Genomic DNA, 22,634 nt, shown 5'->3' with positions numbered 1-22,634 from the left:
CAGTCTTCCTTCCTTCCTTCCTTCCTTCCTTCCTTCCTTCCTTCCTTCCTTCCTTCCTTCCTTCCTTCTTTCCTGTGTCTGTTCTGTTTGTTTGGTGCTGGTTGTCGTATAGTTGCTATTGATACAGTTGATCTTCTATAATTCTGATGTTGTCATATTACTACCAGCAAAGTAAATCTGAGACATTCAATCTCCAGAGAGAAATAGAGTCTGTGTTCCTACTCAATTCTAGACCCAATTCAAGAACAGTTAGTTCTGATAACATGGCCCTGCTTGATAGTAAACTTCATCAAATGATTATTGGAGATAATAGTGCTACAGCTAAGTGTGGTGAAGAAAGTAGATGGTGCCTGGCTATCAATCTGAATAGTGCCTGGGGTCATAAAGTCATGTATTCAAACAAGCATTCATCTAAGCAAGGAGTCAATGAAGTCCACATGGAAGAAGGACACGAGCTTGTGTGATCCAAAGATAATAATTACAAAATTGGAATAAGGCGAAGGGGAAAGTATCAGAGATAAAATTTGGAACATCCAATTTGTAGAAGACTGTGGAGGAGAGTGGGAGCCCAAAGCACATCTGTAGAATTTCTAGTCAGACTGAGCCCATGGCAGATCCCCTCTAGTAAATCTATACAATAACAAAATTAATGGTTTCCTGGGGTACTGCAGGGGAAGTTAAGAGGGAATTTTGAGCTAATAATGATGAGCTTAAGAAAGAAGAAGATTTGCTAAAATTGGTTATGATGATGATTGTATCCCCCTTTTAAATATGATTGAACTACTTAATTTTATATATGTGAATTACTTGGCAATAAAACTATCTTGTAAAAAGAAGGGCCTATGAACCTGCTCTCATTATTGATTGAATTGTAATGTTCTTTTGAATAAAAAAGTACTTGCCTGCTTAAAAGAGAAATGTATGATCTCCCCGTTTTCAAGGTTTTAAATTAGAAACCAAGTAGCAGCAGCAGGAATGCCAAAGCCTGAAAGGCCCTTGAGGAGAACGCATTCAATGCCTCTGCCAGCTGCGAGATGAATTGATGGCTCCAGGAACCCCTTGGTTTTTGACCATAGGACCCCAATGTTTCTCCATGTGATCTCCGACTTTTCTCTGTACTTTCTGCGCTGTCTATGTTACAAGAAGGAAATCGATTGCAAGTAGGGCTATCAGGATAACCCTCCTTCAATTTCCTCTGCAAATTTATTTTCACCAATAAGATAACAATCACATAGCAAAAGAATTAAGAAACAACTGAAAGGTGAGACCAACATGCATAGAAAACTTTCCCCCAGCTGAGGATATCCTCAATATAAAGGGAACAACTTTAGTTTTAAGAGAATATGATTTCATAGAGAGGAACATCACCCAAAATGCAAACTGAAAAACTGAACAGTGTATTATTAATATGTGCACTGAAACAGGCACAGTGGTTCTATAGGAAGACCAAGTTTGTGCTTAAGGATACATCAAAAACCATCAAACTACAGATAAGGGCATCTGTCATACTAATGACCAAGGAATGTAGAATAAGTAGAGCACACACGCAGGACTTCACGTTACTGTGTACCTCAGTGGGTGACATATGGCCACATAGCAGACATAATAAGACATTTCTGCAAGAAGAAAATTATTTACCAACAAAGCAAAATCAGGACAAATATATTCTGGTTGAAGTGGTTTATGTAAGTGTTGCTTAGACCTATCAGCATGTTTGTTCATTAGCAATTTGGGAATGGTAGCAGTTCTTACACTGATATCATTAAAGTGCATTTTGAAGAGAAAGGAGCACATGGGGTGTGCATATGGTAGTCATAGGTGACAGTCAAGACAATGAACAGATTTCCAAGTACAGTGACCAGATACATGGTCAGGAAAATGGTAAAGAGGAGAGGCAGCAGTACTGGATCTCTGGAGAAAGAACTTTGAAACATATGTTTGGTTTCTGCCTTCTATATTCATGAATCTGATTGAAAACATTGAATAACAAGACAATCAAATGAATGGTCCATCAAAGTGCTAGCTATAGCAACAGCCTCGGAGGCAGATATTATCTTGAGGAAGGATGAAGAGGAACTGAGTTAATCCTCAAGAAAGAAATGTCTGTTGTCATCTCCGGAAAGATGATCACACCCTCATAGGGGATGAAGGAGCGCACTTTGCAGCGAGTTACATGTTGGGCTGCCAAGTGGAAGGTCAGCAGTTTAATTCCACCATCCACTCATTGGGGAAAGACAAAGCTTTCAGGGAAAGACAAAGCTTTCTACAGTCTTTTTAGAAATCCACAGTGGTAGTTCTCCCCTGTGCTACAGGGTATACAGGAGCCAACATGGACTCAATGGCAGTGCTATTGGTTTGACAAAGGAAGAATGTCTAAGTGAGATGTCACAGGCGATCTGCAGTCTTTGTATCCCTGAAGTCTAAATATCCCACATTTCTACTTCTTGTTTGGTATTATCGTGTACACTCCACCCAGAATGACCATATGAGCAAAATAATGAAAAACTTCACAGTCCAGCACAATTGTTCCTATGACTGAGCCCACTGATGCCACCACAGTGTCAATTCAATCTCCTCGAGGGTCTTCTTCATTTTTGCCACCTCTCCAATTTACATGACATAACGTCCTGCTCTGGGGAATGCTCTTTTCTGACAATCTAGCCAAAGGCTGTAAGAGGAGGTTTTTCCATCCTTGCCTATAAGGAACAGTCTGGCCTTACTTTTTCTGATACAGATCTCTGTGTCCTGTTTGCAGTCCATGGTACTTTCCATATTCTCCTCCAGTGCCACAATTCAAATGCATACATTCTTCTTGGGTCTTCCTTATTCAATATCCAAGAGATTTTCCTCTGTCATTGGCCCTTGCCACAAACTGGAAGTGTGCAGTTCCCCAACTCTCCTGACTAAGTTTTCCTGATCCCAGAGCTAATTAGGGAAGCTGACTGGCCAAGCTACAGGGACGTAGCTCTACATAGCTAGCCTGGGGCAGATAGAAGCACAAATACACTTGGTTTTCAGCCCAATCCAGGAGATCCTCAGTCCACCTCATTCACAGTAATATGGCCCATATAGTAGATACAGCACAGTCTAACAAATTGCCTGAGGATAACTGTACAGGGCAACCTGGAGCTGGGGTCAGTAGTGAATGAGCTAACTCTCCACACAAGTTGGGGGAGCTCCAACCCTACTGGGCATATCTAAACCCTCCTCCCTGTGGTCAGACCTGCATGGCCCTATCTTAAGACACTTGAAAGCATGGCCATTCCCAGCCAGTTTTCTGCCCTCTGTGTTGGCAGAAAACACACACCGATCCATTAGCAAGGTATTTCCATAGAAATACATGTAGAAACTTCACCATACATTTCACACTGGATACTACGCATAACACACGGCCCAAAATAAGACCCAGAGTTCTGAAGCTGCTACTGGCTGAGATACTAGACAGGCTGAGCTACCAATCTCTAGCTGTCATATGACATGAGCCCCTGGTTAGCACCCCACGCCACCCACACCAACAACCTGCCCTCTGAGTAGGCTATTGCCTAATCCCTCCATCCTAGACACCCTAGGTGGGTGATAGAAATATACCCCAAGCTCCCACACCCGTGTAACCACTTACTTAAGCCTAGAAATCAAACCCATCTCCCCTGACCTGTCCCATGAACCCTTGCTAAGTTGTAGATTATTATTATCATATCTCACAACATCCGCAGTCACCCTTCACCAAGTTTTCTGGCTATCAAAAGACAATAGTGTCAGGAGTCTTAAAGGCTTGAAGATAAACAAGTGGCCATCTACCTGAGAAGCAACCTAAATATTAAGAACACAGGAATTAAGTTCTCCCAGATCAAATCATTCCCTTAGCTTTAATCTCAACCCTACACTGCCATCCTAAAAGACCACAGGGAAGTGAAACAACATAGTGTCTGAGACACTGTCCCCAAACTGCTCAAAAAACCTCTGTTCCTCATCGTCCTGATGTTCCCCAGGACAAGGCCTAAACCCCAGCTGTTCTTGTGTTGGAATTGATGGTGCTGTCAATTTTCCCATACCTGTTCCCTAACCCTCTTTAACCTAACAGCACCAAGAGGTCTCTTTTAAGGATCTTATAATTCACAACTAGAGAGTCTCCTCCAACTCATAGCAGCCTTAGAGGGCAGAGTAACACTGTCCCTTTGAGTTTTCATGGGTTTAAATCTTCACTGTAGCATACACCATCTTTCTTTTCTGATGGAGCAACTAGTGGACTCAAAACCCTGAACTTAAGGTTAGCAGCTCAATTTGTAGGCCACTTTACCAACAGAGCTCCTTAAAGTTCATATGGTAATCATTTTAACCATATGAGGAATTTTAATTTAAGAAGGGGCACATTGGTATTTTTATTGGCAATGAGAAAGTATATTAGTGTGTTCTATCTCACACAACACTTTTACCTTCACATCTAGAGTTTATAATTCATTGCAATGGTCACATAGACCCCAGAGACAAAACTCATGATTAAAGTCTATATTAAGGAAGTTTACATGTTGTCATGCAAGTGAAAAATGATACAGTTGTTTGTTCAGGACACGTTACAATGATCTTTCATAGTTGTTAATAAATGTCTCCCACCAATTGTCTGTCAGTTTGTCATCCTGTGGTGGCTTGTGCATTGTTGTGATGTTTGAAGCTAGGACACTGTTATTTCAAATGCTAGCCAGGCCTCCAAAATTGAACAAGTGTCAGTAGAGCATCCAGGCTAAGAACAGACAACATAGAAGGACTCTGCTCCCAGCTTTGGACAAAGAAGCCACTGAAAACTTATGCATGGCTTCGAAGTATTGCCAGATACTGAAAGACTAAACAAAGGAAAGTACAGTCAAAATACTCCTTGGAACTGAGGATGGTGAGGCTATATTTGAGGACTTAGAACAAGTTTTAGGAGGGACCAGTTCTTGGTGAAGGACATCAGATTGGCAACCTTCAGGGTTAGTGAAGGAGAAGACAAGCCTCAACAAGATGGACTGACAAGTTGGCTTCCCTGATGGGAGCAATTAGCTGATAGCATCAATTGTGCATTTAGTGCACCACCAACCCTTGTTTGGTCAAGTGTAACAGGGTAGTCATAATCAGGGTCACCTAAAGCAATAAAACACAATATTTTTATATGGAATCAGATTGACAGGACTTTTTTATATTGTATCATAGGGTGAAGTGAACCAAGAATTTTTGGCTAGCCGTAGGGCATAAATTGTGTACATGACCTATGGGATTTTCAAAAGTAACAATACTAAGTCCAAATATTAAGTGGTAGTAAGGTTGAAAATAATTTGGGAAACATACAATGTTTGTGGGGATATAAAAGGGTGCAACGGCATTACAAAACAATTTAGCTGTTTATCAAATGAATATATATAGGGTCACCTTTGGACGTAGTGATTTCATGTCCAGATGAACTTACTGCTTTTAGTTAAGATAATATATGCCCACCCAGGATATTATATAGAAATACATGTTAAAAATTAAAATTCTTAAATGCCAATCAACCTTTGTTTGGATAAATAATAGGTGGAACAGCCATGTGATGGTATATTATTCCACTAGAAAAATGACTGAAGTACTGTTATATACCTCTATCATTGTTTGTTCCAGTGTACACATGGTAGTTCACTCTCCTTCACTAAGTCTCTAGGTGTTTGTGTGCGTGTGTGTGTGTGTGTGTGCATGTGTGTGTGTGTGTGTGTGTATTTTTTTCACATAGGTGGGCCTTGAAAATATTATGATAAGTTAAAGAAGCCAAACACAAAAGTCCACATATTATAACATTTTATTAACACAGACATGCAAATTGGGCAAATCTATATGGACAGTGGGGAAGTGGTGACTGGGTTTTGTATCCAGAGGAGACAGGGGAGTGGCTGTAAGTATGGGATTCCTTTTAGGGTGATGAGATATTTCCATTTCCAGATAGTCATAAAGGCTGTGCAACATAGATCAAGTAATTAGACCTGCTTAAGTGTAATATCACTTTTTGGTGATGCTAATTTATATTATGTGTATTTTCCACAAAAATAATGAATGATAAAATGAGTAAATAATAAGACTTTCTTACCAGTTATAAAAGCAACTAATTTGTTAGGTAGATCGTATCAAATACATAGAAGTGTGATAAAATTTACTTAGTTATGTCATTTCCATTGTTTCATTTAATAGCGACCCAATTGAATAAGGTCAAACTACCCCTGTGAGATTCTAAGACTGTAACTTTTTATGAGAATAGAAAGTTTCATCTTTTCCCACAGAGAATCTGGAATTTTGAACTGTGGACCTTTCATTTAGCACCCTAACACTTAACCACTATTCCAGCAGGAATAGGACTTCTACAGGGTGATAGAAAGATGCAGTGGCATTTTATGGAAATACCAGTATGTTCACAATTCCCAATAGTTGTATAAGATTCAATGAATAAAAGAGCATCCAAGAAATAATCAAAATGAAATTCAGGCTAGCAATCATTACTGGAGGCAAGAAGTGTGATGAGATTGAGAGGCAGTTCAATCAGCTGCTATGTTGATGATGATGCTTTATTCCTTTAGCTAGTAATGAATTTGCATTTTGTCATTATATTGCTATTCTTAAAGAAATACAGACAACTTTTTGCACATCAAGTTATATATAATGCATGAGTGCATAAAACCGGGGAAAGGCCTTTCATATTCTATGGTCTATATAATTTTTTCCAGTCTTCCCCCAGGAAAATCATGTACTCAGAAATGAGTACAGCAGGATCGCAAAAGGAATTTGATCAAAATGATGGTCCCTTGGATGTTCACCCGGTGGCACTGTAAGGTAAGCCCTAGACTGCTAATTGTGAGCATTTTCTCTAGTTCAAAGCCACCAACTTTTCAGTGGAACAAATGTGAGGTTATCTACTCCCATAAATATTTAGAGATTTCAAAATCTTATATAAGGTCATTGGAGGAGCCTTCTGGTTTGGTGGTTACACTTTGGGCTGCAACCCACATGGTTGACAGTTCCAAACTACTAGCAGCTCTGCAGGAGAAAGAAAGGGCGTTCTAGTCCCATTGACAGTTATAGTCTCAGAAATCCAGAAGGAGGATTTTATGAGACATCATTGACTGGATGGCAATGGAAGTCATCCTTTCCTTTGCTTACATAAAGTCATTAAGATTTGGAATAAACCCAAAATATATATCCTAAGAGATTCTAATGTATTTGCTATTGGGAAGAGTTAAAGAAATTGAAATATATACAAGTTCTCGGTCAAGGGTGCTTGAAGATATCTAGCATACTGTTCTCTGGAGAGATGCTAAGTTTAACTCCTCAATGAAACCTCAAACTCTCCCTCCTTTAAAATAAGCTTTATAAAATGTTATCCTACTTTACATCTCCTTTATTAATGTAACAGACAATATATTCTCAAAGGGGACATAACCGTAGACAAAAAAATAGAATTTATAATATGACAAAACGGAAAATAATAACATCATAATACAAAATGAATGGTGAATATATTATTACATAACTGCCAGATAGCATCATCATATAACTATCAAACCATTGAACATCATGATCCATTACATAGCCTTACCTTCACATATAAGTTTAATCATTATAGAACCCATGTACCTAATTTGTATTAACAGCAAACTTTCAATCTCGTGGTAGTCCACACATGCTTAATTTGAGTAGTACTACTTAATTATTAAGTCCTACTTAAAAAATAAGTCCTACAAAAAATAAAACTTTTTTAAAAAAATCAATTTATTGGGGCTCATAAAATTGCTCACAATACATAGATCAATTGTGTAAAGCACATCTATACATTTGTTGCCCTCATCATTCCCCAAATTTGCTTGCCTCTTGGGTTCCCGGAATCAGCTCATTTTCCTTCCCCCCCCTCCCCCTCCCTTCCTCTGCCCCCCTCCCCCATGCACCCTTGATAATTTATAAATTATTATTATATCTTATATTACACTGCCCGGCATCTCCCTTCACCTACCTCTCTGTTGCCCATCCCCCAGAGAGGAGGTTATATGTAGCTCTCTGTGATCAATTCCCCCTTTCTATAGTGAATTCATTATTAGCTGAAATTTAAAAAGAAAAGCAGTTTTTCTTGCAACAACATGTAGATATCCTGTTTTATATTATGATTTCAAACCCCAGATTATAATACCAACAATCGCAAGCAATACCCATCAACTAAATAACTCTGCAATGAACCTTCATTCAAGAAATGTAATAGCTACCCTTTATCATATTATTCAAAGGTTACAAAAAGTAGGAGGTCAAAAGAGAATAATGGGAATAAACCCTTCTCCTACAGGACACATGGCTTCTGATGTTTCTGTTGAGCACATTATTAAAACAAGCTTGACAAAGACAGTAACTTTTCTTTCTGCATTTCACTGTCTGTGGTATTATATCTGCAGCTGTAACAATTGTCCAGAGACAGTGAGGAAAATTAGTCCTATGATCAAGCCACCATGTTTAAGACTTGTTTTGTTTGGGTAAATTCTCAAAGTGTCCTTCAAAGGAAAGAAATCTCTTTTATTTTTTGAGCAAAGAAGTGTCTGAACGTCTCTTAAATATTAATCCCAGGGGATACATCAATAAAGATGTTAAAATAGCCCATTATTACCTAGAATAAATATGAAAATATTATGTCATTTGATGAAATAAACCAGACTGTGAATGATGCTGATGCTCATAAAGGGATTATCACAGGCAGTTCTTAGTAATCAATAAATTTCCAGAGATGATGCAATCATTACAAAAAAGGTTTCCTAACAAGGAGTTTTCTCAAGCTTACCTTTATGTCTTTGTTCCTCAGACTGTAGATGAAAGGATTCATCATTTGGGGCACTACAGTGTACATCACTGAAGCTACTGCCATTTTCCTGGAAGACTGTGCACATAAAGCACTTATATACACACCAACATATGTCCCATAGAATACAGAAACAACTGACAGATGAGACCCACAGGTGGAAAACACTTTATACTTCCCACTAGATGATGGTATCCTCAAAACAGAGGAGACAATTTGGGTGTAAGAGAATACGATCCCAAGCAGAGGAACACCCCCAAAAATGGAAGTAAGAAAGTATATGAGGATGTTATTAATGAGGGTACTGGAGCAGGCAATCTTGAGGAGCTGAGCAAGTTCACAGAAAAACTGAGGAATTTCCAGGTGTGTACAGAAAGACAGATGCAAAATCATCAGACTGTGCAGCAAGGCAACCATTACACTAATGACCAAAGAAAGCAAAATCAGCAGGCCACAGAAGCAGGGATTCATGATGACTGTGTACCTCAGTGGGTAACAAATGGCAACATAGCGGTCATAGGCCATTGCTGCTAGAAGAAAATTTTCAAAAACACCAAAAACCAGGACAAAAAAAATCTGGTTGAGGCAGCCTGTAAAAGTGATGGTTGGATTCTGTGTGAGGATGTTCAACAACATCTTTGGGATGGTAGATGAGCTTACACAGATGTCAGTAAAGGACAGATGGGAGAGAAAGAAGTACATGGGTGTGTGCAGGTGGGAGTCAGAGATGACCACCAAGACAATGAGCAGGTTTCCAAGGACTGTGATCAGATACATCATCAGGAACAGGCTGAAAATGATGGGCTGAAGTTCTGGACCATCTGTGAGTCCCAGGAGAATGAACTCTGTAATGACTGTTTGGTTTCTGGGTGCTATACTGTTGATGATTCTAATAAAGAGATCAAGGAAAAAGGTATTTAGATGTGTGTTCCTGGAAACATCAACAACAGCAGAACCACTGGACGCAGACTCTCTCTTGTGGAAAGGAATAGAAGTATAAAGGGGATGTCAAAAATCTACTCTCTGATTTTGATTTTTGATTATTTTTAAAAAGAAAGTATACATTTATTCATTAAGGGACTAGACTATAGTTCTATTATTGTTTCAGTATCTATGATTATGTGTTCATTTAAAGTATTTACCTATTAAAAAGACAGAACACGATAAACCTGGGTGGCATCCTGATTAGTCAACTTGGGACACAATATCATTCCCTAGAGATCAGAGACACACATTAGTGATCATACAAAGATGCGCTAAGAATGAAGAGGGTTAGAAGAAGATGATGAGCCCTCTTCTTCCACCACAACCACATTGTTGATTGGAGTCATCAAATCAGATCCACCATAGAAGGAAACTCTGTAGAGTCCTGGGTCATTATACTAATTGTTCCAATCTTGAGCCTGTGGTTTCAGCCACTGTTTCATTCTATCTCTGTAACCATAGAATTCTAGTAAATGTTATGGAATTTTGTAATATTCATCATTGTTTGAAAAGGTTTCACTGTTGCTCACTTGTAAAATCACCTATATCTTAGGGGCAGAGGAAGAGATGAAATTAATTTTGTGATTTTTGATAGCCATGTAAAGATACAAAGAAATATGACCAGAAAATTACAAACAAAAAAGTGTCCTATGCGAGTCCTAGTTTTACCTGCACTTACTTTATTCACATGCATGTGTTCCTGGATTTTCCTGTAGCCAAACACCCGCCCTTTGTGCAAAACATAAACTAATGGACTTTAAGTTACCTGGCAGGCATCCTCAAGGATTAATGGCTGACATTTACCCAGGATGTAGGAAAGAGGAGGTCTATACTCTGGAAAGGCAGAGGGTCTTTTTGAAGCACTATATTCCTGAGCAAAAATGATCATCTTTGGCAATATAAACATGTATTATCCCTCCTTACAGGGGAAGGAGCTTTTAAGTGCAATACCGTACACGTGCTATTAGCCGTTTCTGTCTCCCTGGAGGCTTAATATCCAAAGGTCCTCATTAACCCAAGACATGTATTATCTTTATTATCTCAGGACAGTATATATTGTTAATTCTCTGGCCCTCTAAGGTCATTTCCATGTTATTTGACACTTTGTCATTATTTCTGCACTCCTTTCCATCAATATATTATAAACATGAACCCACAAATATTTTTTTCTGGTGGAATTAAATCTTTTCTTTTTAGATAACCAATGAATTCTCTCTTCATCAATGATCTCAGAAAAATGCAAATTAAATATTAGCTATGTAACTGCAGTAAAAATGTTTGAGTATTTAGAAAATAGGTTTGTAAATATTCATATCTCTCTCTCATTGACACTGAGTTGATGCTGACTCATAGTAACCCTATAGGTCAGTGTTACTTCCCCTGTATGTTCCTTGGACTGCAACTGGAAATTTAATAACCATAGAATTCAGCAATACCACTATTAGGCATGAACCCAAAGAAATACGAGACACAACATGAGTGGAAGTATGCTTTCCCATGTTCATAGCAGCACAGTTCACAATAGCTAGAAATTGGAAGCAGTTGAAATAGCCAACTGTGGAAGAATGCATAAAGAAACTATGGAAGAAAGTGTAGCTTCAAGATAGCACCCAGGTAACCAGCCCATTCGGGGAGTTCCAGTGACTCTGGTGCCCAGGAGGTCAAGTGAGAGTGTTCTGGTGGGTAGAAAAGTCTTCACAAGTTCTCAGAAAGCCTCTCTGTCTGAGAAATGGCCCTGGCCTGCATCTGCTTTGTTCTAAACCCCAAAGATCTGGGTCCATGTACCAGGGATTTCCCAACAGCTGTGCGACCTTTGTGTTCCTTGGCCGCCACATGCCAATGCCCCTCACACTCCTGCCCCAGCCTGGTTTCCACCCCAGCAACTGGACGGCTGTCGTGCTGAGCTCCAAAAAGCCACGACCGCACCACCATATTGTAACTGTTCTTTTATGGCTCCCACCCAAGTGAGCTGTGCCCTTCTTCCATGGTTTGGTCTCTCCATGGGGCTGAGCAGTGACTCTCTCTACATTCAGCCTCTCATTCATCCCAGCAGCCATCCAGGACCCCAGGTCCTAACCTGGAGCAAGTTTGATCGCCTGAAGCTGGGGACACCCAGCACTAGTACCTGGGTCGCCTCAACCCCAGCGCAGTTGTGTCTGCTGTGTCAACAGGGTACAGCACCTGTCAATTTGGGGTACCTTAACTCATCACAATCCTGGCCACTCCCTGTCCACATTGAGTGGTGCCCGCATTTCCTTTCAACTATTTCTCGGGAATTGCAACTTCTAGCAACCCCTTTCTCTCATAGCCCACGCAGTGAACTTGCTAGCAGGACACTAACTCCATTTCAGTGGGACCACAGATTGTGGCAGGCGCCAATTCCCATGGGCCATGGCTAGACAGGCCCAAGGTCTCTTCCAGCTCGTGGGTCATTGCTGCTCCAGTCCCTCCCAGCACACACAGCAAGCGGAAGAGTGGAGAGTAGATCTCTAGTCCATAGGACATCCTTCCCCAAATCTAGACTAGTTCCGGAACCAAGGATTCTAGCGACTCAGTTCTGGGTGCTCTCCAGCTCACACCAGCCCTACCACCTTTGATCACAGCAGATCCATACCCGCCCATTGGCCCCCTACAGTCCTATCACTGCACCAGGAGTTATCTGCCATTCAAATTGAGTTCTTCACAGCTGTCCCTACTGGTTCTAACAAACTCTCATTGCTGTTGACCACTGACTCACCGGGGAACCTGCCTATACAGCAACCTGGCCCACCTACATAGTAGGTCACAGGCAGCCTTTGAAAACACCCTAGTTAGTCACATAGGAAAATAACGCTAGGCCTTTTGGACTCCCAGAAATACAGCGCCCAGCTCTTCAAAATCATCACATAAACAACAGCATATGCATCAGTTCCAATAAGAAAACAAGAAAACAATCAACAAAAGCAGAACTAAAAACGTTCATAGAGGAATCTAATGTGGATCTGCCACAAAAAGAAATTTTCAGGAGGCTGTTTGGGGTAATACAGGAGATTAGGGAAGCTATACAGACTAAGGATGCAACCAGAGAGGAGATAAAGCCAATGATAGAGTGTATGAAGTCCACAGTAGAGGGGTTAAAGTCCCTGCACTAAAGGGAAATACAGGAGCTAATGGATGAGGTAGCAGAAGCTGCACTCAAGGTCACACATCTCACAAACAGACTATAAGAGGCTGAGAAACATATCCGTGATCTCCTGGACCAATCAGGCAGACCTCAACAACTGACAAAGGCAGTCAAACATGACAATAAAAGAGGTGGAAGTAAACCTGATATCAATGACAGAAGATATGAAGAGGAACAACATCCTAATTTTTGGCCTACCAGAACAAGACACACAGAAAGAGTTGACAGTTAAACTAACAAGGGAATTTCTGGAAGAAAACTTCCCCACCTTAATGAATGAGAATCATTCACTCATACAGGAAGCGTAGAGGACACCAATTAGACTAAACACCAGGGAGAAGTCAACAAGGCATATAATAGTTAAACTATCCAACTTTGATGAAAAAGAGAAAATCCTAAGAGCAGCAAGAGAAAGAAGACAGTTACATACATTGGCTCCCAAGTATGAATATGCTCAAAACTATCAACAGAAACCATTAAAAGGAGGAGAGAGTGGAGTAACATCTTTCAAAAGCTGAAAGGAAAAAATGCCTCCCCAAGAATCCTCGACCCTGCCAAATTATCTATTAAGATAGAAGGAGAGATAAATGTCTTCTAGGGCAAGGAAAAACTTAAAGAATGCACTGCAAGACACCAAACCCTGCAGAAGATCCCTGCCAACTCACTATGGCCAGAAGACCAACATCTAATGAGCACAAATAGGATAACACCATATAGCCCAACTCCAACCAGAAGCCACGGAACTAATAACAATCTTCAAGATAACATGGCCTCAGAGGGAAAAGATGGAAATAAAGAAGTCCCCGACAAAGACACAGCACCGTGATAAGAAGAGTGATAGGAAAACACCCAAAACAAAAGGCACTAGATGACAGCAATGAATCCACAGATCATGATAATAACTCTAAATGTCAAAGATCTTTTTTTTTCTGATGTTAATTACATATTTTATTTAATTTTATTATAGTAATATCAGTTCATCAATTATAATAAATATACTAAATGAAAAAAAAAAAAAAAACCAACTATGGCCGCATTAACATAAGTTTCCTGTACTGACAACACGATGGTTTGCATGCTGCTGTGATGGCATCATGTTCATCCTCAAAAAGAACCTTTCAAGAGCTGTCTTAAAGTACAACGTGATAGGATGAAATTCCTCCGTCTTCAAGGAAGACCAGTTAATTATGACTATTATTCAAAGTTATACACAAGCCACCAGAGCCAATGATGAAGAAATTAAAGAATTCTACCAATTCCTTCCATCTAAAATTGATGGATCAAACATGTAAAATCAAGGTGCGTTAGAAAGTACCGGTTAATGGAAAGTGAAAGTTGGGAACCAAGAAAAGGAACCGTATTTGAAAATACAGCTTAGTGACAGAAATGATGCCGGGGGTTGGATGATAGAACTTTGTCAAGCCAATGAATTATTCATTGAAAATATCTTTTTCAACATCATAAATGGAGACTACGGGACACAGGATTCAGCAACTACATGTGGATGAGTTTGACCCTGAACTTCCTTTCCTACTCTCCATGGTTTTCCTTGTTCTAATGATACTAGCTTGTTAAAATTCTCCAACATGGCATCTTTGCAGAGGTTCTCCTGGACAGGGACGCATAGCTACTACCTCTTCCAGGTGAAGACCACGACCACATCTTGGAGTGACGGTAAGACCTTGGACACAGTCAAGAACTCTAACATCTACTCTGTTCTTGATACTCTGGGCTCTTCTCAGAGGTTTGGGTCAAAGATGAAGCATTGATCGCAGCCCTTCTTCTTCCTTCCCTCATGTTAGTGATCTTATCCCACCAGGCCAGGCTTGAAGATTCAAAGCAGACTCGCTGTGGCTGGTTCCAAGTGGCCTCCCCATCTTAGAAGATAGCTTGCTGAGCGTTTTTTTCCAAAGATCTTAACTCCTATACTAAAATAAAAAGGCTTTCAGACTGGCTGGAAAATGTAACGCATCAATCTGTTGCCTGAAAGAAACACATCTTAAACTCTCAGACTAGAATCAACTATGAATAAAAGACTGGCTGAAGAGATAGCAGGCAAAAGACCACTCAAAAAAAAGGAGGTGCGGCAATCCTAATCTCAGAAAAAAATCATCTCAAAGTTCAAACCAGAAAGAGAGATAAGGAGGGGCACAATATAATGCTCAAGGATCACTTTACCAGGAACCAGTGAGCATAATAAATATATATGTGCCAAATGAGAGACACATGAAATTTGTCAAACTATTTAAAATATGATAAACGATATCACAGAATCAACAATTATAGTAGGTGACTTTAATACATTGGGTTCAGAGAAAGATAGATCATTGGGAAGGAAGCTCAGCAAAGAGACTATAGAGCTAAACACTACAATTAGGAAACTAGATCGGATAGGTATATTTAGAGATTTCCATCCAAACACCAAAAAAAAAAAAAAAAAAAATCACATTCTTTTCAAAGCCCACATGGCTAATTTTCAAAAATGGACCACACACTGGGACACAAGTCAATCCTGAGCAAATTCAAACACAGAGATTATGCAGACATCCTTCTCAGATCACCATGCCATAAAGCTGGATATCAATAAAAGGATGACCAGAAAAACAAGGGCAAACAATTGGAAGATGAATAATGATCTTCTGTGACATGAGTGGGTACTGACCCAGATTAGAGAGGAGAACAGAAAGTTTCTGGGAGCTAATAAGGATAAGAATACAGCACATCACAACTTATGGGATATTGCAAAAGCCGTTATCAGAGGTAGCTTGATAGAAATGAAGGCATATATGAAAAAGGAAGAGAAACTTATGACAGATATGCTCTCAAAAAACCTCCATCAACTGGAACAAATGGAGCAAAACAATCCCTCTAATAGCAAAAGAAAAGAAATAATAAAAATCAGGACAGAGTTGAACCAGTGGGAAGACAAAAGAACAATGCAGAAAATAAATACAGCAAAAAGCTGGTTCTTTGAAAGGATCAATAGAATCGACAGCCCGTTGGCAAATCTAGCCAAAGAAAGGAAAGCGCAAACAACAATGGCCAGGATGAGGAATGAAACAGTTAGATCACAATAGACCTTAATGAGATTAAAAAGATAATCGCAAAGTATTATGAAATTCTATACTCTGAATAATTCAACAATGTGGAAGACATGTGCAAACACTTGGAAATCCAATCTCTCCCCAGACTATCCCAGATAGAGGTCAAGAACCTAAACAAACCCATAGCAAAAGAAGAAATAGATATGGTTATCAAGAAGCTACAACCAAAAAAAGCTCCCGGATCAGTGGCTTCAGAGGAGATTTCTACAAGGGATCCAGGGAAGAGCTGACACTGATCTTCCACAAAGTATTCCAGAGCATAGAAAAAGGATGGAAAACTCCCAAACACATTTTACGAAGCCAGTATAGCTTTGATACCCAGACAGGGTAAGGATCCCACAGGAATAGAAAACTATAGACCAATATCTCTAATGAACACAGATGCAAAAATCTTTAACACGATATTGGCCAATAGAATGCAAAAGTATACAAAATGTATCATCCATTAGGATCAGGTAGGATTCATCACAGCTATTCAGGGATGGTTTGACATACGAATATCCATCCCTATTATACACCACATTGATAAGAAAAAAATGTAGGAATCACATGATATTATATATAGACCCAGAAAAAGAATTCGACAACATCCAACACGCATTCCCAATTACAACGTTCAAGAGGCCAGGAATAGAAAGTCGTTTCCTCAAGTTAATACAAACTATCTATAAAAAGCCCACAGCTAAAATCATAGTCAAATGAGAAAAGACAAAATCAATTCAACTGAAAAAGGGGACCAGACAAGGATGTCGCTTGTCCTCACTTTTATTCAATATTGTATTGGAGATTCTAGCTAACAACATAAGACAATGGAAGGGCATCAAAGGTATCCAACTGGGAGAGGAGGAGGTGTAATTATCGTTATTTGCAGACTACATGATTCTGTACATTGAAAATGCCAAAAGATCCACATCCAGAGCACTGACAGTGATAAAAGACTATGGAAGAGGGGCAGGATACAAGATTAACAAACAGAAGTCAATTGGTTCGCTATATACATTGGACAAGATCACAATATCCAAAAACATATTGAAATATCTTAGGATTTATTTAGCAAATAACCAAAAAACCTATACAAGGAAAACTACAGTACCCTACTACAACAAACTAAAAGTGACCAACACAAATGGAGGACAACCCCTGCTTATGGATCAGAAGACTCAATTTAGTAAAGAAGTCTACCCTACCCAGTGTACTTTATACGTTTAATGCTATCCCGATTCAAATAGCAACAATGTTCTTCAAAGAATTGGAAAAACTGACCATGAATTTCAAATGGAGAGGAAAGAAGCCCAGAATTAGCAAAGAACTCCTCAAGAAGAAGGACGAAGTTGGAGGGCTCGCTTGACCTGACTTTAACGTCTAGTACACAGCCCCAGTGGTCAAAATAGCGTGGTACTGGCATAACTACAGAAACTCAGACCAATGGAAAAGAACAGAAACCCAGAAATAAAAACTTCAGCATATAGACAACTGATCTTCAAAAAGAACCCCAAAGGAATCAAGTGAGAGAATGATGCTTATTTACCAAGTGGTGCTGGAAATAATGGAAATCCACATGCAGAAAAATGAACCAAGATGTCTACCTCACCCTATGCATAAGAACAAACTTAAGGTGGGTCACAGACCTAGAAGTAAAACTCCAAACCATCAGGACTATTAGTGAAGTAATTGGGACAAACCCAAGAAGCATAGCCCAGGAATACAAAGGCTAACTGCAATAGGGCAGAGTACACACACAGTGGGAACTTGAAATCGACAAGGGGGATTTATTAAGGGTAAAACACCTGTGTGTGTCAAAAGAGGGTAACAAGGCAAGGAAAGGATTTTTAGTAATGACACAACTGACAAAAGGATTATTATAAAAGTCTACAATATACTACTTGCCTGAAAAATGAAGAAAACAGTTAACCCGTTGAAGAAGTGGGCAAAAGATCTAAAAAGAAGTTTCATTAGGGAGGAGACCTGTATGGCCAACAAACATGAGAAAATTCTCCTGATTATTAGCCATCAGAGAAATGCAAATCAAAACAACCATGAGATGCCATCTAACACCTTTGAGGCTATCCCATATCAGAAAATCAGAGAGCAACAAATGTTGCAGGGGATGTGATGAGATAGGAACTCTCCTACGTTTCTGGTGGTCTTGTAGATATGTATAGGCACTAGGGAAAGCGATCTGGCGAATTTAAAGAAGATGGAAATAGATCTACCTTACAACCCAGCTTTCCCTCTACTGGCCATATATCCAGAAGAGGTAAGAAATAAACCACGACCAATCATAGGAGCTCCAGTGTTGATTGCAGCACAATCCACAATCCCAAAGAGCTGGAAACAACCTAAATTTTCATCAGTAGATGAGTGGATCAGTAAACTCTGGCACATACACACAATGGATTACTATGCATCTCTAAAAAGCACCGATGAGCACATGAAACATGTCTTTTCATGGGAAGAGTAGGAGGAAATTATGCTAAGCGAAGTCAGCCAATCATAATAGAAAAATGAATCCCCTGAGGTAAGGGTAATCAGCCCTTTAGATATAGAAGAGAAGCCACCAATATCACAACATTTGGGATGAGGTACAGGGAGTTGGGAGGAGGTTAAACCAAATCCAAGGAGATACATGTTGGTCCAACACAAAAACGGGGAAAGGAGGGAGGAGGAGGGGTCAGAAAAAGTGAGATGATGATGGAGGAAGTAGAGCACTAACCCACCCAGGGGCAGCGTACTGGTTTTGTCTCCACAGAATTGGGACTGGGCATGCAGAGCCTACCATGGTGCACCAAACCATGTGGACAATGTGGCCACGTGGAAGAATGCATGAAAAGAGAGAGCTACAGGGCTGGCTCCAACCTGAGACAAACTGTTCCCCTCCCTAGAAATAGGTGTGTCAGAGTACAACACTAAACCTGCAGGTTGTGGAAAGGGGAAGCATGCCACACCCACATGGAAGCAGACCAGGAAAGAAGAAGAGAAAGAGAAAGCTGGACTAGAACCAATGCTGGCACACCAGGCCTGGAGATGACATCCCTTTGAGGAGCTAATGGGACACAGAGGGGACTGGGTGGCCGACAAGAATTCATGTCATGTTGTCCCCTTACTGGTGCAGACTGTGAGAGAGGACAATTCTGGGGTCACAGGGTGGGCGGTAGTGTGGTTTGAACCCCCCACAGTGGGCGAACTAAGAAGTAAACATACCAGACCAATAGATGGAGCAAAGAAAAGCAATGAAGCCTCTGAGGAGCCCCCAAAAAGGGACTTCAGGTCAGGAGGGGCAACTCCTGGACATTCATGAAGGCCAAGGGACAGACCCGAGGGTTTTGTATATTTGTTCTCTGTTTTTTTTTTCACCCCTCCCTTATCTCTTTCTTCTCATTTTCTCTTTTCAATATTTTTTCCCTTCTGTTTTTATCAGTTTAGGTTATGTCATAGTTGGTGTGCCTATATAAGATAGGCATAGGAAGCGTTCCCAAGTAGAAAACAGTGGGACCAACAGTCTTGGGGAAATCTCAGGGATCACGACTATGGGGGAAGGGGGTGGTGAGCAGGCAGCACCATAGACAGGGGAACAACTAGCATATTAGATTCAGTAACCAGGAGGAGATAGGGATCTGGGGTGGTGGGATGTGCCAGAACAACAGCAAATTAGCCAAGAGGAGTACCAAGAGGTGAAATAAGGGGAATGTGACAATTTGGCAGCAGGAAGGTAAAAGGGAAAAGCAGAAGGGCCCAGGAAGCAAACCAATGGATAGATGTATAAAGATAGAGGTTTACACATGTAAATACATTAATCCACAAAAATAGAGGTATTGGCCTATGTACATATATTTACGTGGCAATGCACTGAGGTAGTGAACGGACTTTGGGCCTCTGCTCATACCGTCCCTCAATACAATAATACTTTGCTCTAACAAATTGACAGAGTGAGATATTCACCCTCCTGACACAATCGCTGAAGACAAAACCGGTGCATAAGCAGATGGTGAAGAAGGCGGATGGTGCCCGGTTATTAGGAGATGTAGCATTTGGGGTCTTAAAGGCATGAAGTTACTCAAGCTATCATTCAGCAGAGAAGCAACAAGCCTTCATGGAAGAAGCACAACGGCCTGTGTGACCATGAGGAGTCATCAGGACCATGTAATAGGCAACAGAAGACACATAACAAACAAACAAACAGAAACATTGTTGAGAAAGAGGGGGGTTGGAGCAGTGATCCATAGCTCATCTGTAGACAATGGAACAACCCCACCCCCTAGAGGACACACAGGGAAGCTATGAGTCAACTAGAGTGCAGTAAATCATCAATGAAACACACTATATTCCTCTGGGTCTTTGAGGCTTCCTCTCCCACCACTACAATGATCCCAGGGCTGCTTCTCAATTCAGACTAGACCAGAACATGTACACTGGTATGGATAAGAGAGGGGTGCTCACAACACACAGAATCCAGGAACAGTAGTGGGAATAGCAGTACCAGAATGGTAGGGGGATGAGGGGGAGGGCAAGGAAGAAAGGGGGAAACAATCATAATGATCGACACATAACCATGCACCTCTCTCCAGGGGGAAGAACAACAGAAAACATGTGGGAAGGGAGACAGCTGTCGGCATGAGATATGAAAATAATAGCAATTTATAATGTATCAAGGGGCTATGAGGGTGAGGGAGGGGAGAGTGTGGAGGGGATGGAGCTAATACCAAAGGATCGATTGACAGTAAATGTCTAGAAAAGAATGAAGGCAACATATGTAAAAATTCAACTGATGCTAGCGATGTATGGATTGTAACAAGAGGAGTAAGAGTCCCCAATAAAATGATCTTTTCATAATAAGAAAGAAAAGAAAAAAATAAACTATGATACATGCACACAATGGAACACCATGCATCCCAAAAACAAGCGATGGAAGCATGTAACACCACATGACATCAATGGACCTGGAAACCATTTTGCTGAGTGAAGTAAGTCAATCACAAGAGGACAAATATTGTATGAGTCCACTACTATAAGAAGAAACACCAATGAAACAAGTCTTAGCAATCAATTCCTGAATGAATGGCGAAAAGGCTACCTACTGGCTTTGAACCAAACATCATATCACATGTGTGCTCTTCACAAGAGCCAAGGTGAAGGAGGAGACCCCACATTGCCCGGGGCCTCTACTTCAAGAAGGGGGAATTGGGAGATGCCCAACAACTTGAGGCTATACAACATGAAAACAAGGCTAGAGCAAGTCGATGGTCCCCCACAGGAATGGAAGGAGAAGCTTTCCTGAAATTCAAGCCAACACCAGGACAGGGACCATCTACATTGTGGAGGAGATGCTGATATTTATGTTGGGGGGTATGGGTAAAATTAACCTCACAGCAGGAAGGGATGGTAAACAATACATGTAGGGAACCTAGGGGGACAATAGACCAGATTTTATTTTCCTGGGTGCACACTGTGAGAATGCTTCTACCCAACCTCCAGTGAACCACTCCATGGACTAATCACCATGATGATCATGGAAGCTTGGCCTTGCAGCCAGCATGGTATAGCACAGGGGCTACACCTAAAGGACTTCACATAGAGACCCTGCTGAGTGAACTGAACCCTGCCTCTAAGCTGCCTGTACCCTTGGACTGAGGATTGAGGACTGAGGGACTTGGATAGAAGAAGAAGCAGACAGTGACTGCCCCAGCACTGTGGAAGTGGCAGTCATTGGACTTTGGGGGAACCCCTGGCTCAGTGGGTGTTTAAAGGAAAGGGACCCGGGATCATCATATATGTAGTACCCCTGTGCCCACTTTGCAGTGGTACAACATGCTCTGATCCATTGAGCAGGGATCTGCATTTGGAAGAATTGTTCCAGGAAGTTTCCCCCTGACATCAATCCCCATACTTAGGATGAACAGACCCCAATCTATGGGACATCAAACTCTACAAGGCAAAAACGTATGTGTTGCAGCTCAAGGTGGAACTGCACTCACTTAGACTCCTCACACTGACAGTGTGTGGTATGCTAGGTCATTGGAGAAATTGATGATGATAATAATGCAATAGACTTATTATATGGCAAGGAAGTGAATGACAGTGGTGTACTTCTTTGTTTATATGACTTTTTCTATCCTGCTTAGAGCTTTTCAGTCTGTTTTTCCTTCCTTAATTACTTACTTATTTTCTTTCTTTCTTTCTGTTTGGTTGCTCATTTTCTTATAGTTGCTATTGATATATTTGATCTAACGTGCTTCTGATGTTGTATATTAATATTGCCATAGAAAACCTGAGATGTTTAATCTCCAGGGAGAAAGAAACAGAGTCTGGGTTCCTACTTAACTCTAGTCCCAATTCACGAACAGTTAGCATGGTCCTTCTTGTAACCAACCTTCAAGAAATGATCACTGGAAATAAGGGTGGCACAGCAAAGTGTGGTGAAGAAAGTACATGGTGCCTGGATATCAATCTGAATAGTGTCTGGTGTCTTAAAGGCTTGTATTCAAACAGGCATTCATCTAAGCAAGGAGTCAATCAAGTCCACATGGACAGAGCATACCAGCTTGTGTGATCCAAA

The 22,634-nt window shown here is 40.6% G+C and overlaps 1 pseudogene; it reads right to left on the bottom strand.

Moving 5' to 3' along the window:
- Nucleotides 1-8,770: 8,770 nt before the first annotated feature.
- Nucleotides 8,771-18,182, bottom strand: LOC101657880 (annotated as a pseudogene).
- Nucleotides 18,183-22,634: the final 4,452 nt, after the last annotated feature.

This window comes from Echinops telfairi, unplaced genomic scaffold (genome assembly GCF_000313985.2).
Source record: "Echinops telfairi isolate 266 unplaced genomic scaffold, ASM31398v2 ScPeMD7_7459;HRSCAF=8497, whole genome shotgun sequence".
Taxonomy (NCBI): domain Eukaryota; kingdom Metazoa; phylum Chordata; class Mammalia; order Afrosoricida; family Tenrecidae; genus Echinops; species Echinops telfairi.
Note: the sequence above shows the minus strand (reverse complement) of the source record. Positions and strands in the feature narration are given on the sequence as shown.